A 16,935-nucleotide genomic window follows, 5' to 3' on the forward strand; every position below is an offset into this window, starting at 1 on the left:
GATAGGACAATTAAATTATTGCTCGAACTTCTCTCGAGCATGAAGGAGATTTACATAGATCTCGTAGGACCATGTGTTGACCATGCTGCGAGTTTGAGTCGAGTGCAGACTCTTCTAAACTCGCAAATTAGGTCCCCGCAGTGGGACAGGCTGTTTAGCTGATCCAGTGCCGGACTCCGTGTGTTACTGAGCTAGACTAAGGGGTAAGTGGTAGGAGCATAATTACATTAAATGTGACTTGCAATCTGATGGAGTTTGTGTACAGTACTCTCTCACTCTGGATATGACCTGAGAGGAATGACCATGACCTCTGACCTACTTATGAAGAGTCATGCGTATGGTTATAGAGATTATGCGTATAATAGTTTTTTTTAAATTTTAGGACCAAAGGAGGTACCATTGCAAAAGGTTGACTGTGATGAAGACATTCTAAAGCAGACTCCTTCATCCTCTCCAACTTGTCTGCCATCTCCAGCCACTTCAAGTGCCATGCCAGGTCATCCAAGTAACAAGTGTCGTCGCCTGCAACACTACACCAGGACTTCCATGAGCAATGACAGCAAAATGCAAAATGCAAAATGTAATTAGCATGATGCTGCCTAATCAAGTCGTCAAGGTAAGTCAAGTCTATTTGTCACATACACATACAAGATGTGCAGTAAAATGAAAGTGGCAATGCCTGCGGATTGTGCAAAACAACGGAACCTGTGCTCCTGAATGTATATTTCCATTTACCACTACTTCTACTAATGCAAGGGCATTCGTTGGCTTTACCCTATATACCAACCCTGGTTCCGCAAATCCTGTCATGCCACCCCCGTACGGGCCTGTATCCCCTTTACCCAAGTTCGTTCCCAACTAAGGGTGTTGTCTGTACGGTGTTTGTACATCGTCCCCATGACCTGCGTGAGTTTTCTTCAAGATCTTCAGTTTCCTCCCACACTCCAAAGACGTACAGTTACTAATTGGCTTGATGTAAATGTAAAAATTGTCCCTAATGTGTGTAGGATAGTGTTAATGTGTGGGGATCGCTGGTCGACGCGGACCTGGTGGGCCAAAATGCCTGTTTCCGCGATGTTTCTCTCAACTAAAAATCCTAACTAAACAACTTGGGTTTAAGAGAGAAAAAACAACGGGCAGGATGTAACGAGGTAACGCCCCTGCGGGCCGGATGTAACGAGGTAACGCCTGCGGGCCAGATGTGACGTTAACTAGACTCTTCGAGGGGTGGAGTGTTATCCAAGAATTTTGCCCGAACAGTCTGTGACCCATAGCGCCGTGGCCATAGCTCTATTTAAAGCCCATAGCGTTGTGGCCGGTAGCGCTATATTTAGAACCGATAGTGCTGCAGCTGACAGTTCTTTGTTGAAATGCCCACGCACTAAGCCGACTGCGCTCTGTTTAAACCTTTACGAACTAAACCGGCAGCGCCGGGTGTATTACCTTTACGCGCCAAGTCTCTAGTGCTGTGTATTGCTATATGCGCCAGTCTGCAGCTGTGAGCTGTTTAAGAAGGAACTGCAGATGCTGGAAAATAGAAGGTAGACAAAAATGTTGGAGGAACGCAACAGGTGAGGCAGCATCTATGGAGCGATGGAAATAGGCAACATTTGGGCCGAAACGTCTGAAGAAAGGTTTTGGCCCGAAATGTTGCCTATTTCCATCGCTCCATAGATGCTGCCTCGCCCGCTGAGTTTCTCCAGCATTTTTGTCTACCTGCGGCTGATAGCGCTTTGTTTCCAAAGGGGGGGGGGGGGGGGGGGCTCGCTCGGATGCAGTCCCTTGCCATTGGTTATAGTTGGAATTTGGGAGCAGCGCTATTGGCCAGGACCTACCGGCGGTTATTTCAACGGCTGATTTCTTACCTTTATAAAGGCAGGCACCAGGATGCCATGAGTTAGTTTATGTACGAAAGGGGTTCACCGATGGGCTGAGTCGCGATCACAGCCTTGGACAGAGGCAGAGAGAGAGAATGACAGAGGTGTGCTGCTGTAAAACAGATCCAGCACAAACCAAGACAAATATTGTTTTTGTTCTCTCTCTTGCCAATCAAAATGATCTGTAACTAAACAGACAAGTGAGTCTTTTTCTGTTCTGCTAGTCAGATCCTTCAACATGTTCCCTTGTAACACCCTGTCTCCAAATCTCCCTTGCCCTCCAAAGTGTTAACCAATTCTTAACCTCCATCTCCCCTCAGGCAGTGTGTTCCACATTCCTAACACCGACACCTGAAGTTCTGGAGTTGATAGTTGGCCGGAAGGTTCAAAGGGGAGACACAAAAACTGCAGATGTTGAACTCTTGAGCAAATCACAGTGCTGGAGGAACTCAGCAGATCAGGCAGCATCTGTGGAGGGAATGGACAGATGGTAGGTATGTTGCAAAGCGTACCTGAAGCGTCGTTGAAAATCTGTCCCAGCCCGTGTGCGCGATTTTGGCGCCGTTTAAAGTGGGGCGGGTTTAAAACGCGGTTTTCCCTAGGCTGATCAAATCAAGGATGCTCAGCCTAGTTAATTATTAACGAAAAATCGCTGGAAGATTCCGTCGCTTGAGCTATTATTAGTTTTAAGGGCTTTATCTAATTGTTATAGTAGTTTAAAAATTAACCTCTAAACCCGCGACCGCCGGCAACGGGCCGGTTCTCATACAGGGGACAATAGAAGGTAGGCTGTTTATTTTTACATTAATGAGGGCTTCTTAAGATCCCTTTATACAAAGTTTAATGTTGCGAGTAGCTAATTTGGGCCCCATTATATCCCGCAGTATTTTTCTGGGCATTTGAGGGCACAAATCTACCGCAATGTGAACGTTCTAAACCAGCGCATTCACAGGATCCCACTAGAAAGCTGATTTAAATGGACTTTAATTTACAGCAATTAAACACTAAATTCCTTCCATTTGGCCTATAAATTAATGTAAATGAGATTTAAAAGTCATGTTTTATTGTGAATTATTTGTGAATATTATTTGGACACTTAGGCTATTTAAAAATGTTAATCATTTATTAAGAAATGGATAGATGTTTAGATCTAGTAATTGAAGTTTGAAATTAGCTCCAATTGGGTAACTAACTAATTATATGCTTTAATTTCAGGTCATCCAAGTAAGATTATTTTATATTTGTTTCAGAATGCTTCAATCTATGATAACTGAAAATTTCATTCAGTTCTCTTAATGTTTAAGAAGGTTATGGGCTTTTGACTGTCCACGATCACAGCTTTTTTGTTATGTCCATAGAAAATCAATAGGGAACAAGATGCTAATTTCCGAGTATGAAAATGGCCATAACTTTTTATATACTTGAGATATGAAAGTGAATTAGGTGTCAAATTAAACTTATTTTTATGCTTTATATGATGGGATAAATTGCAGACTTGATTTTTAAAATCTCAAAATGTTGTAACATTGCTACAGATGGTGTTTTGGATTGGTACCCTTCTTCAAACCTAAGGAGAGTGAGGTGCAATCTGGGAAAAGGAGATGGGGTTGGGGCAAAACCTGGCAAGTGATAGGTGGATACAGTTGGAGAGAGGGATGTGGGTAGGGAATGAGGAAGGGGATGAGATGATACAAGGAAATATGGGACCAGGGAATGGGAAAGAAACGTTTGGGGAAGAAAAATAGTAGGTGGCTGGTGTAGTGGAGCTGTCAGGAAAGGTGAGTACACACCGAGGTGATGGGGGGGCAGGTAGAAGAGAGTGTGGTAAGAGTATATTACATACAATTGGAAATTTCATGTCCAGTTCAGTGGCAGCCCACTGCCCCCCCTGAATATTCCCTCTCTCCACCAGAGGCAAACCATGGCTATTGTGTGTCCCATCCGCTTAATGGATTCAGTGAAGTAATCCTGCAGGGATCTCCTTCAGATGCAACAAGCATCAAGCAGTCCATTATCTCCCCATCCTTCCATGCTCCTTCTGAGCAGACTTCACTCCAGCAACTTGTTAAAAAGTGGCCAAGATGCTAAATTGAACTAGCTCCTTACAAATGGATTACAAACATTCCCGAGTCAGTGATGGATGGTGACCTTCCACCGTGATGGGAAATGGAGAGGAAACAGACCAGAGTGAGTAGAGGAGTGAATGAGGTGTTCTGGGTCAATGATGGTTTTGTTGAAGTATTTGTCTGAATGTTACATCTTAATTGCACCTGTTGATAATATTCATTAGACCCTAATACCATAAACACATAATGGGGCCATAAATACTTTCAAGTTTCCATCCCTCAGTGTTCAGATACAGTGCCACATTCTACAGTCACACTTGGAGCTCACAAGACATTTCTGTGACTTCCTGTTCATCTTGTTCTAATCTGTCAGTCAGTGATTGGTCAGCAGGAGTTTTACGTAGATTGCTGCAGCCAATTGAGTTTGATTCCATTGGTTCCAAAAGCCTCCAAGATGCCAGAACTACACGTATATAAGGATGCAACAGCATTGGAAACCTCATCGACACAGAGAGCTGGGAGAGAGAGAGGTGGGAATGGCAGCAGGATATGCCCACCTTCACTGTGAAACTTGACACTAATGATGAATTGTTTTCTTGTGTATCAGGTTCGAGGAAGGAAACATGATGCTGGTGTGGGTTTTGGTGCTGACCGCACTGCTTGCCAGTGATGTGGCAGGTAAGGTCCATTGATTCCAGGAGCTTTAGAAATATATTGGTGTGAGGGACGAATTCACAGGCATTGTGTTGGGACTGTGGAACATGGGAATTTGTGGACATTGGGACTGGTCGGGATGTGGTAGGAAATGTCTCTTGTCTGGGATACTCATCTTAGAGCTGCTGAGTTGGAAGGCGAGTTGGAGACTCTCCTCCACATCAGTGGACAGAGATTTCTCCATGGTGATGCTTCACAGGAAGACAGAGTTGCAGGAAGAGGGATATGTGACTCGGTCAGGAACCCAGGGGATGCAGAGGAGAAGGTTCTGCAGGCACTGGTCCAATGCAATGGGTGCAGTGTACTTGCCCACTGTGAGGGTGAAGATGGAGGCTTGAGGGAGGATGGCCAGAGTGCTGGCAATTATACAGGGGGAGTGAGTCCTGGAGTTGGGGAGTGAAAGAGACAGAGAAAGGTTGGAGTTACGAGTGATTTGATCGTTTAACTGACATACAAAACACCACTTCCAATGCAATTAACTGCAGATGCTGGCGATCTGATTACAGGATATAATTTTGTTTGTTTCAATGAGGTAACCTCTTTATTCTGATGATGTAATTAAGTCCACTTAATCTGTCCTCAAATGACAATTCCCAATTTCAGGAATAAATCTGTAAACCTTCATTGCACTTCCTCAATAGCACGGATATTCTTCTTGAGGTCAGGAATCCAGATCTGTGAACGATATAGCCACAAAAGGCAGGAATAACTCAGCGGGTCAGGGAGTATCTCAGGAGAAAAGGAATAGGTGACATTTCGGGTTGAGGACCTTCCTCAGAAGTGCTGAAATACTCCAGCTTTTTGTGTCTATCTTCGGTGTAAACCATCATCTGCAATTCCTTGTGTAGGAAAGAACTGCAGATGCCGGTTTAAATTGAAGGTAGACACAAAAAGCTGGAGTAAATCAGCGGGCCAGGCAGCATCTCTGGAGAGAAGGAATGGGTGTCGTTTCGGGTCAAGACCCTTCTTCGGACTGAAATGTCACCCATTCCTTCTCTCCAGAGATGCTGCCTGTCCAGCTGAGCTACTCCAGCATTTTGTGTCAATCTGCAATTCCTTCCTACACATTTTTTCTGTGAACAATATTCCAGGTGTAGTCTACATTGGGTCTGATGTGTTCCTGATATGTACCCTACACCACAAGACCACTGGTGGGTGACTATGGACAAAACCAGCCAATGTCTTCTGCCAGCTGATAGACACAAAAAGCTGGAGTAAATCAACGGGTTTCGACAGCATCTCTGGAGAAAAGCAATAGCTGACTTTTCGGGGTAAGACCCTTCTTCAGACAGGTCAGTCTGATCAAGGGTCTTACCCCGAAATGTCACCTATTACTTTTCTTCAGAGATGCTATCTGCCCTGCTGAGTTACTCCAGCTTTTTGTGTCTATCTTCGGTTAAACCAGCATCTGCAGATCCATTCTTCTGCCCATTGCTGTTTCTCAGCTCCACCCAAACTGATGTTGTGTCTTCATTTTCTGAACTAAGATCCTTTCTCTTCATTGCCTTGATCCCATCATTTGTTGTCAGGGCCCCTCTTTTTACATTTTGCCTATCCCCAAATCTATCTAATACTAATATTTAATTCCTAAACTTGGTCATGTTGCAACAACAAGGAAATAACAACCGTTTACTTGCATTTATGACACAAATTTGTCCAAGGAAGGTGGACCGTGGGAGGGCATCAGGGGGAGGAGAGGTGGGGGAGGGGAGGGGAGATGAGGAAAGAAGAGTGTTCGAGAAATTAAGTCTGTGATCGCAGCGAGTGTGTCAGTGGGTGGTCAAAGCAGGGCCGGATTTACGTATAAGCTAGACAAGCTTAAGTTTAGGGCCTCGAGATCTAGTGGGGCGATTCACATCGCCGCCCCATCGACCATCCGCCCACCGGGACCTCCTACACTTTGCCCGCTGACCCTGGCCACTCCACCGCCCTCCAGCAGCCCGCAGCTGTCGCCTTACCTGCAGCCTGGACTCAGCACCGGGCCTGAAGTTTCCACGCTGCAGATTCCCACTCCCCCGGATTTGAATGCGCTGGGTCCTAGTGCTAGCCCCCCGAACCCTGCTATCCTCAGTGGCTGTTCCACTGGGTCTTCCCCATTCCCCTCAAACCATGTGACCCCAGCTCTTCCCCACCCACACTACAGTCTTCATACCTACCTATCCCCTGACCACCACGACCCCTCCACCAGCCTTGGCCTCAGTCCACTCACCTGCCTTCCTCCGGCATCAACCCCCATCCCTGCCGTGTGTTCACCATCCCCCCTGACCTCCCCCTCTCAGATACCGAATGGTCTGTTCTCAGCAGAGGCTTCACCTTTGTGCCCCTCTGTCTCCATCTCAATGAGTTCCCCGCCCGCCACGATTTGGAGCTCTTCTTCAGTCGCCTCCGCCTCACACCGTTCTTCCATGGTAAGGAGTCCTCGCCCCCATTGATGATCCCTTTTCCCGTCTCCATCGGACCCCCTCCTCTTGGACCCCCCCTCATGGCCATTGGTACAATAAAATTTGGGGGTCACCATCCGACGACAGAACAGGAGAACATTCTCAGCGGCTCGGACTTCCGAATCGGCCACTTCCTACTGGAGACCGCAGCTCCCGAAGTCCACAGGCTGAGCTGGGTGGAGATTCACGCTAGCGGCCTTAGGCAAAGGGATCCCAGGGCTCCACGACATTAAAATCAGTGTGGCCCGAGGCTGGGACCTCCGCAAACCACAACTCCATGATGTTGAAGCAGCAGGCCCAACATTCCAGAGCTTCAAACGGCAATCCAGGTAAAGCGTCGCCCACTCCGCGGTGAATCCAATATGTATTTTAAATCCAACTGTTTAATGACAACATACAGTAGGATCTAAAAGTGTCACACTGTCACTGTCGGGTAGTCATGGTCCTCTAGTCGTGGGGATGGGGGATTCGGAGGTGGGGGGGTGGGGGGCATCAAACGTGAAATAGCTTAGGGCCTCTCTTCATCTAAATCCGGCCCTGGGTCAAAGTAATTTTAATGCTATGTGATGTGCAGGTGTGTGCATGTGGCATGTGACCAGTGGTGTGGTCTTGAGGAGAGAAGGTAATGTTATTGAGAAATAGAGCCCTAGGGTCAGTGTAGACCAGTGACCCTGGGGTAAGATGACATCGCTCCCTGAAAGTGGTAATACAGGTGGACAAGGTGGTGAAGAAGATGTTTGGCATTCTTGCCCTCAGTGAAGATTAAGGAGTTGGTATTCATGCAACAGCTGTACAAGACGGTGGTGAAACCTCACCATGAAACTGTGCGCAGTTCTGGTCGCCAGACTTCAGGAAGGATGGGGTTAATCTAGAGATGATGCAGTAACGATTCACAATGATGTTACCAGGTCTGGTGGGCTTGGGTTATAAGAAAGAGGTTTATAAATTCACGAGGGGCATCGATAGAAGGTCACCGTGATGGGGGAGTCAAAAAACTGGAGGGCATGTTATTCACAATGAAGGTACCAGAGGAAGTGGTTCATGGGGGAACAATTACAATGCTTCAAAGACACTTGGACAGGTACACGGATAGGAAAGGTTGAGAGGATATGGGTTTAATGCCGACAAACGAGACTTACTCAGGAAGGCCCTCTGGTTAGCAAGTTGGTTTAAATCCAAGTTCTCTTTAACTGACAGGGACGACTGACTCCTTGGGACCGGAGGAGACCCGACTAGACCGTGAAAAACGCGACATAGTCAAAGGATCATGTGCTGAAAACTGGTTTCATTTTCCTCCCTTAAAAACCTGTTACCGTTTTTTCTCTGACGCAAAGACATGGTCAGATGCTGAGGTAAGTTCTTGAAACCAGTGGTTGTTCTAGGAGGCCTGGGGAACATTGCTCTCTGCTGGTTCATTCCCATAAACTCACAGCACAGTTGAATCGTTGAATTGCCTGCGATGAGTCCCTGTGTTCCAGGGTGCGCTTCACTGCGGCCGTGGGCTCCGGTTTCTAACGATCGGACCAGTGGGTGAAATATTGGGGATTTGGGGGAAACTCCACATCCAGGAGTTAACACAGACCTGGGATTGACACCAAAGAGATTAAAGAACAAGAACTTTGCTTTAAGGAAATCAACGTGCTGAATTTCCAACATCAATTTAGACCAATTACTGAGGGATTAGCAGGAGGATGAGAGACCCTGCTTCACAGCAATAAACTATTCTTTTCTTTAAAGGAGATTTGCAGACGCCAACCATGTTCTGGACATCTGGCTACTGTGGTTTCAAACGAACACACCACATTCATTGTTGACCTGATTGCAGCAATGGACACAGATAAGCCACAAACTTGGATTGGTCTCAATGAAAGATGTCAGGTACTGTTAAAAAATGGCACATTGGGACTTCCGGTTGGCGCCACGATGTGAGTGGAATCGCGCCATTACAGCTCCGAAAAAAACTGAATTTAAAACGGGGGTAAAAGGGTCAAACAAACGCACTTACCACAGGAGATCGATTGCGAACGGCTCCGGCAGCGTTTAAAAGGTGCGTGACGTCATCAGGCGCGCGATTTTAAGAAGAAATTATGACCCAGCGCTCCCCCACCCCCACCGCTGGAAAAAAATCTACGAGAAAGGAAACTGGCCTCAGCTCGGGTGCAACTGCTGCTTCTCAAGAAGATGTCTCACAGAGGAAAACTGAAATGGAGGAACTTAAGACTACCATTCTAGGTGAGATAAAGAAGCAGAGGAAGGAGTATATGGAGGAGATAAAGAAGCAGAGGAAGGAGTATATGGAGGAGATAAAAAGTTTAAAAGCGGATATGCTGGTGTCTCACGAGAAAAATAAAGAAGATAAAGAAGACTTAATAAAACAAGTTATAACGACGGTAAAAAGTATGATGGATGAGTGGAAGGAAAAGGCTAATGCCGAGTTACAAACTCAAATTGAGGATGTAAAGGAAATAGCTGCTGGGATGGAAAGAAAGCTGGATGACAAGATAGATCCTACTATAATTTCGCTAGACCAACAAGGCGAAGCAATTAAAGAGCTAACTAAAATTGTTGAAGTGAATACTAAGGAGACCGAAAAACTCCGTGCCGAGAACAAACGCCTCTTAGAATTATTACATAAAACAAACGAGAAATGTATTGATCTGGAGGGACGCCAACGCCGTAAAAATTTGCGTATAGTTGGTCTGAGCGAAGGTCGTGAGGGGAGTCAAGATCCTCGAAAATTTGTTGCAAAACTTTTAATGGATATTTTGAATTTGGATCATGAACCCCTGTTGAGCCGTGCACATAGGGCTCTAAGACGGGCCCCTGGGATAGGTTCATCGCCCAGACAAATGATTGTAAAAGTGGCCTTTGACCATGTCTTCGAAGAAATGATGAAGATAATAATAAAAAAGAGAAACCTGAAATACGAGGGAGACAACATCAGTATTTTTAGAGACTTCCCAGCAGAAGTGGCCAAGAAAAGAGCACTATTTAAAGAAACAAAAGGTATCCTGAGGAATGTACAGAATACTAAGAATCTGAGATATGGCTTGATGTACCCAGCAATACTGAGAGTAACTTATGATGACAAGGAATATCGTTTCGTTAAGCATACTGAAGCATTGAAATTCGCCCGAGGCATACAGCAGAAGCCAGAAGATGAAGAGAGAGAAGATGCGGAGGAAGAACCCGAGGGAGAAGGAGAGGACTGAACTTTTATCATCGACCTGTGGTTATGAAATACTCACTTAGAAGGAAGTGGAATAATGGGCATTTAGTAGTAGTTCTGTATTAATTATTAGAAAATATTTAATTATTCCATGATAATAGTATTACATATTATAGTATTAAATACAATTGATATTAGTAATTAGCAAATAGTAATATGAATAATAGAAATAATTATTAAGTACTAAGTATATAAAGTTAGTACCCCACCCCAATATATATAGCATTTGAGATAGGAGCTGGTATAATCAACATCTTTTTTTTATTAAAAAAACGGAAGTCTTTAGATTAATGGCCACGTTAGTGTGGCTTTCACCTTCACATACTACACACTATACAAGTGTAGTTTCTTTTTTTTCTGAGCACCCTATTAACACCCTTTACTTTTTTTTTATTATTGATATTTCTTATTGTTTTTGTTTTTTATTGATCTTATATTATATATTATTTGAATGTAGATGTGAAGGATATTGTGTATTTAGTTTAAGAAGACATAGATGTGGATTAAGGTGGAAAGAAATTCTCATTGGATTGATGTCCGGGTGCAACGGGGAGCTGGGTGAGTCAAGAAGGCTACTCCAAAAAAAGCCGCCCTAATAGTAAAATGCATGATATAAAGGTGAAGACTGGGGGTGATGGAGTAACCTTCTGCAGTTGGAATGTAAAAGGAATTAATGAACCAATTAAAAGGGGAAAGGTGTTAGCTCAGTTGAACAGATTGAAGACAGATGTCATTTTCCTTCAAGAGACTCATCTTAAAAAAGATGCTCAACATAGATTAACAGCTAAATGGATTTCTAAGGTGTATCATTCTACATTTATTCATAAATCTAGAGGAGTTGCAATAATTATTCGCAAAGGTATACCTTTCATACAAAGTTCTATTATAGAGGATAAAGAAGGCAGATATGTAATAATTACAGGGGAATTATATTCAAAAAAGGTAATTTTAATGAATATATATGCCCCTAATTTTGATAATCCATTATTTTTTAAGAAAATATTTAATAATATTCTTATATCCACTCAACACAATTTAATAATTGGAGGTGATTTAAATTGTACTTTAGATAATTATCTAGATAGATCATCTGCAAAAAGGAAAGCTGCCTCGAAATCAAGTAAATTCATAAATGCTTTTATCAATACATCTAATATTAAAGACATCTGGAGGTTAGATAATCCATCCGGACGAGAATATTCTTTTTTCTCGCCCGTACATGGAACCTATTCGAGGATAGATTATTTTTTAATAGATTCTAAATTACTTCCTTTTACGTATGATGCAAAATATCATAATATTATCATCTCGGATCATGCGCCATTAACATTTAAGATAAAATTAAAAGATATATCTAATAAAACTACTACCTGGAGATTTAACCCTCAGATATTAAAGGACAATGACTGTTGTAAATATGTGATGGATCAGATTAAATTATTTTTTGAAACTAATGATAATCCTGAAACTTCTCCATCACTATTTTGGGACACATTTAAGGCATTCATGCGTGGCGCAATAATATCCGCACAAGCACATCTCAATAAAGAAAATCGAAAAATAGAACAAAATTTAGAAAATGAGATAAAACGTCTAGATATTTATTACTTCCAAAGAGTTAAGTAATAAAATTGCATCAGTAAAATATAGATTAAATAAAATATATTCTAATCAAGTGATTAAACTTTTTCAACAAACTAAGCAAGTGTATTTTGAATTTGGAGATAAGCCACAAAAATTACTAGCACGACAGCTTAGAAAATTAGAAGATGAGAAGATGATACACGGAATTAGATCTGAGTATGGAAATATATTAATTACTCCAAAAGATATTAATGATAGATTTTTACAATATTATAAAAATCTTTATTCGTCAAAACTAACAGGACAAACAGATAGTATGGAAATATTTTTACAAGAATGTCAAATCAATAGCTTAGATCAGGAAGGTAGAGAATTGTTAAATGCTGAAATAACAGTAAAAGATATTATAGAATCAATTAGTTCGCTAAAGAACGGAAAAGCAGCGGGCCCAGATGGCCTGAGTGCAGAATTTTATAAAAAATTTCAAGATCTGATTTCCCCAAGATTACAAATAATGTATAGATATGCATATGACCAAGGAAAATTACCAGAATCTTTAAATGAATCCACAATTACACTCATCCCTAAAGTAGATAAGGATTTGGAAGATCCTGGATCATATAGAGCGATTGCCCTTTTAAATACAGACCAAAAAATATTAACTAAGGTCTTATCTAGGAGATTAAGTTTAGTGATCTCTAAATTAATACATTATGATCAAACAGGTTTTATCCCAAAACGTTACTCATCCCATAATCTCAGACGTTTGTTTAATATTATATATTCAAAAAGAATACGAGATACGGAACTAGCGGTTATATCACTAGATGCAGAAAAAGCGTTTGATCAGGTGGAATGGATGTATTTATTTAATATAATGGAAAAGTTTCAATTGGGGGATAGATTTTGTAAATGGGTAAGAATTTTATACTCGAATCCTATGGCAAGAATTTTGACTAACCAAATTTTATCAGCCAAATTCAAACTCTCTAGGGGATGCAGACAGGGATGTCCGTTATCACCCTTATTGTTCGCATTGGTGATAGAACCATTGGCGGAAAAAATTAGATCTGAACCTGAAATATATGGCTATAATACTGATACAACAATTAATAAAATTTCTTTATATGCAGATGATGTTTTGATTTATATTACAAAACCGGAAATTAGTATTCCCAACCTGCTAAACATTATAACTAAGTTTGGTGCATTTTCTGGGTATAGGATTAATTGGGATAAAAGCGAGATTATGCCAATAACAGGAATAAATCTAAATACATTACAACAATACCCATTAAAAGTAGTTACAGACAAACTTAAATATTTAGGGATTAACGTAACTAAAACTCATAACTCATTAATAAAATCCAACTATCCTCAACTATTAGATAAACTTAGAAAAAATATTTTATATTGGAAAACACTTCCTATATCCATGATTGGTAGAATAAGTGCCATAAAGATGGTATTTCTACCGCAGTTGTTATATTTGTTCCAGGCTATTACTTTTTTTCTTCCGAAAACTTTTTTTTTTTAAATTGATAATATTGTCAATAGCTTTATTTGGGATTATAAAAATCACAGAATAAATAAAAAACATCTATGCAAAGCTAAGATAAATGGAGGATTAGCACTTCCAAACTTTTTATATTATTTTTGGGCTGTTCAGATTAAGAATATGAATTTCTGGTGGGTAAATATGGATCATGAACCGACATGGTTAAATATAGAAAAGGAGGACTGTCTACCTTTCAATGTAGGTTCGATAATTTTTGCACCAACGGAAGTACAAAAAAAATATTATAAAGACAACCTAATAATATATAATAATAGACGTATTTGGAAACAAATAGTTAAGACTCTACACTTGGATAATCTCTCATTTAGATTACCAATTATGAATAATCCATCGTTTAAACCTGCTATATTAGATGGGGGGTTTAAACAATGGGATGATTTAGGAATTACAAGGATAGAACACCTGTATAGAAAAGGAAAATTTCTTTTATTCCAGGAGTTACAAGATATTTATGGATTGTCTCCACAACATTTGTTTAGGTATTTACAAATTAGAGATTATATTAAATCCAATACACAAGATTATAAAAATAAAGAAGCAGGATTGTTAGACGAACTGTTTAATTTATATCCAAATACAGAAAAATTAATAGCCTATATATATAACATCATTTTGGATAAGGAGAATCCAATAACGGAAGTATATCGTCAAGCATGGGAAAATGAAATGGGATTGGCTATAACAAAAGAAAACTGGGAAGAAAGTCTACAACGAATACACCGGTGTTCATTAAACGCCAGACATATACTGATACAATTTAAAGTATTATATAGGTTACATTATTCGAAAACTAAATTAAATAGTATTTTTCCGAATCTCTCCGCTATTTGTGATAAGTGCAAGAAAGCAGAGGCAAATTTAATACATAGTTTCGTTACATGTCCTAAATTGAATTATTACTGGACAGAAATTTTTAAAGTTATTTCTGAAGTCATCAAAGTTAAATTGGACCCTAACCCAAAGCTAATAATATTTGGAATTCCGGATTTACATCTATCACTTACAGTAAATCAAAGAAATTTCTTTGATTACTGTTTGATAATTGGAAAAAAAATCATATTGAAATTTTGGAAGGGAACATTATCCCCCACAACCAAAATGTGGGCAACAGAGATGATGGAGACGTTACATCTGGAAAGAATTAGATTTGTCCTATTGGACAAGTATAATTCTTTTGAACAGATATGGTCTCCATATATACAGTATTTAGAGAAGTAGCTGTTCTTGGCAACACAGCTCGGCGTGCACCCTGCGGGATTTGGTGAGAATAATTCATTTTTATATTGGAATTACATATATGTCTTTATTGATACTATCACTTGTAGTAGTGTTATTAATAATACATATTGTGGTTACTAAAAATTTCGTTTCTCTTTTCTTTCTTATATATAATCAAATTATTATTTAATCACTCTCTTAATGATTTATAACTGTTCTATTCTTTCTCTATCATTATTTCTAAAAAAATAGTAGATAAGTATTACTAGTGTTTTACTTAATGCAAATTGAATTAATTTGATATAAAGTTGTTTGAAGCATTGTAATTGATTACCTTTAATAAAAAAATATATTAAAAAAAAAAATGGCACATTGGCCTGCAGGTTAATGGCCAGATCTGCAGTTGTTGTCCTTCCCAGATCATGCATTGATCTTTGCAGAGAGCAGATTACAGTCAAGACATTGATGGAACTCTGAAGTCACATTGTTATTAAGTAGTTTGAATTTCAAAATGTAGTTTTAATGTTTAGATCAGATAACCAGTCTTTACTCAAGAACGTAGACAATTTCCAGCCAATTATAATTGGATGCATTATTCTAAGAAATTATATTAAAATTCTGGCCAGTGGCGGTACTGTGGCACAACAATAGAGTTGCTGCCTTACAGCGCGAGATACCCTTATTCGATCCTGCCTGTGGGTGTTGTCTGTACGGAGTTTGTACGTTCTCCTTGTGACTGCATGGGCTTTCTGCAGGTACCTGGTTACCTCCCATATTCCTAAGACATGCAGATTTGTAGGTTAATTGGCTTCTGTAAATTGTCCCTGGTGCATTGGATAGGACATGTATGGCTGATTCCTGGTCCGTGCATGCTCAGAAGGCCAAAGAGCCCGTTTTCACACTGTATCTCTAAAAAACTAAAACACAAGGTAATTTAGTAACGAAGATATAGGTCACCCTCAGCACTGGTGGATGAAAGGGCTCTGGTTGGTTCAACTTTTGTTGGTAAATACCATCTCTCTGTTCTGCAGCCTTCCCTGGAAATATGTTTTCACCTTCACTGGTATATCTGTGCCCCTCCCATGTCATGGTGACAAGAACTGTGTTCAGTATCCGAGTGCAGTCTCACCAAGGTTCTATACCATTTTCACACAACTTCTCTGTTTTACAATTCTTTATCTCGAGAAGTGATCTCCACAGATGTGTACACGGGTAACTGGCTTTACAGTCAGGATGTGTTCCTCGGGATCAGAGTACTGATGGAATCAGCATTATAAAGGGGTAAAAACAATATCAATATAAAATACACATACACAACAAAATGGGAGCAGGAGTAGGGTGAACTGGGGTTGGGGACTGGACTTCGTGCCTTCCCTCACGGTGGGAGCCATTGTGGGGGGGATGTACTATGTGTTTAAGACTCTCATTGGTGTTATGTCTGCATTCTTTTTTTGTGTGCTGTAAAATGGCAAAAAGCATTTCACTTCACTACACCTGGGTGTATGTGAATGTGACTAATAAAATACCTTTAGTAGGCCACTCAGCCCCTCGAGCTTGTCCCACCCTTCACTATGATCATGCTGATCAGTGCTGGCCACAATTCCTGCCGCTGTGTTGGGAACCAGGCGAGAACCTGATCTCACTGATGTGTCTGCTCTGCTATTTGCGTCCTGTTCTTTACTGCTGTGGTCTTGTCTCCATCAGCATCTCCCATTTCTCCCTTCATTTTGCCCGATCGCTTCTGCAGTCGGGTTCCAGTTAATCCTTTCCTGACATTGAATCATTTTATTTCCCTTGGCCCTTTTGTTGACTTAGCCCAGATAACATGAAACAGATTAACTTGAGCAAAGTGCTCATGCCGATAGATATAACATTGGCCAAACTAAACCCAAGAAAATAGTTGATCATTTTACCTTTTATCTTATATTTAAATTCTGCAAAACATGTCTAGAACTTGGTATTCCCCGAGGAAAGGATATGCTAAATGTTCAGACACATTCAAAGCGCCTCGAGTCCTTGGACTGGGAAGTGAATATTCCAGATATACTGATCTGGGCTGGTCCCTGAAGGGCAAGGAAATGTAAACTTCACCAAAGAGCCACAGAATGAAGGAACAGTTACTGGTTACTTGTGCCTGTTACTTATATGAGATTCCCCCACCCTGCCTGTCCATAGTTTAAACTCCCATCCACTGCCCTACTTGTCCCGGCTGCTCGTATTCTGCTCT

Source organism: Amblyraja radiata, chromosome 21 (genome assembly GCF_010909765.2).
Source record: "Amblyraja radiata isolate CabotCenter1 chromosome 21, sAmbRad1.1.pri, whole genome shotgun sequence".
NCBI lineage: Eukaryota > Metazoa > Chordata > Chondrichthyes > Rajiformes > Rajidae > Amblyraja > Amblyraja radiata.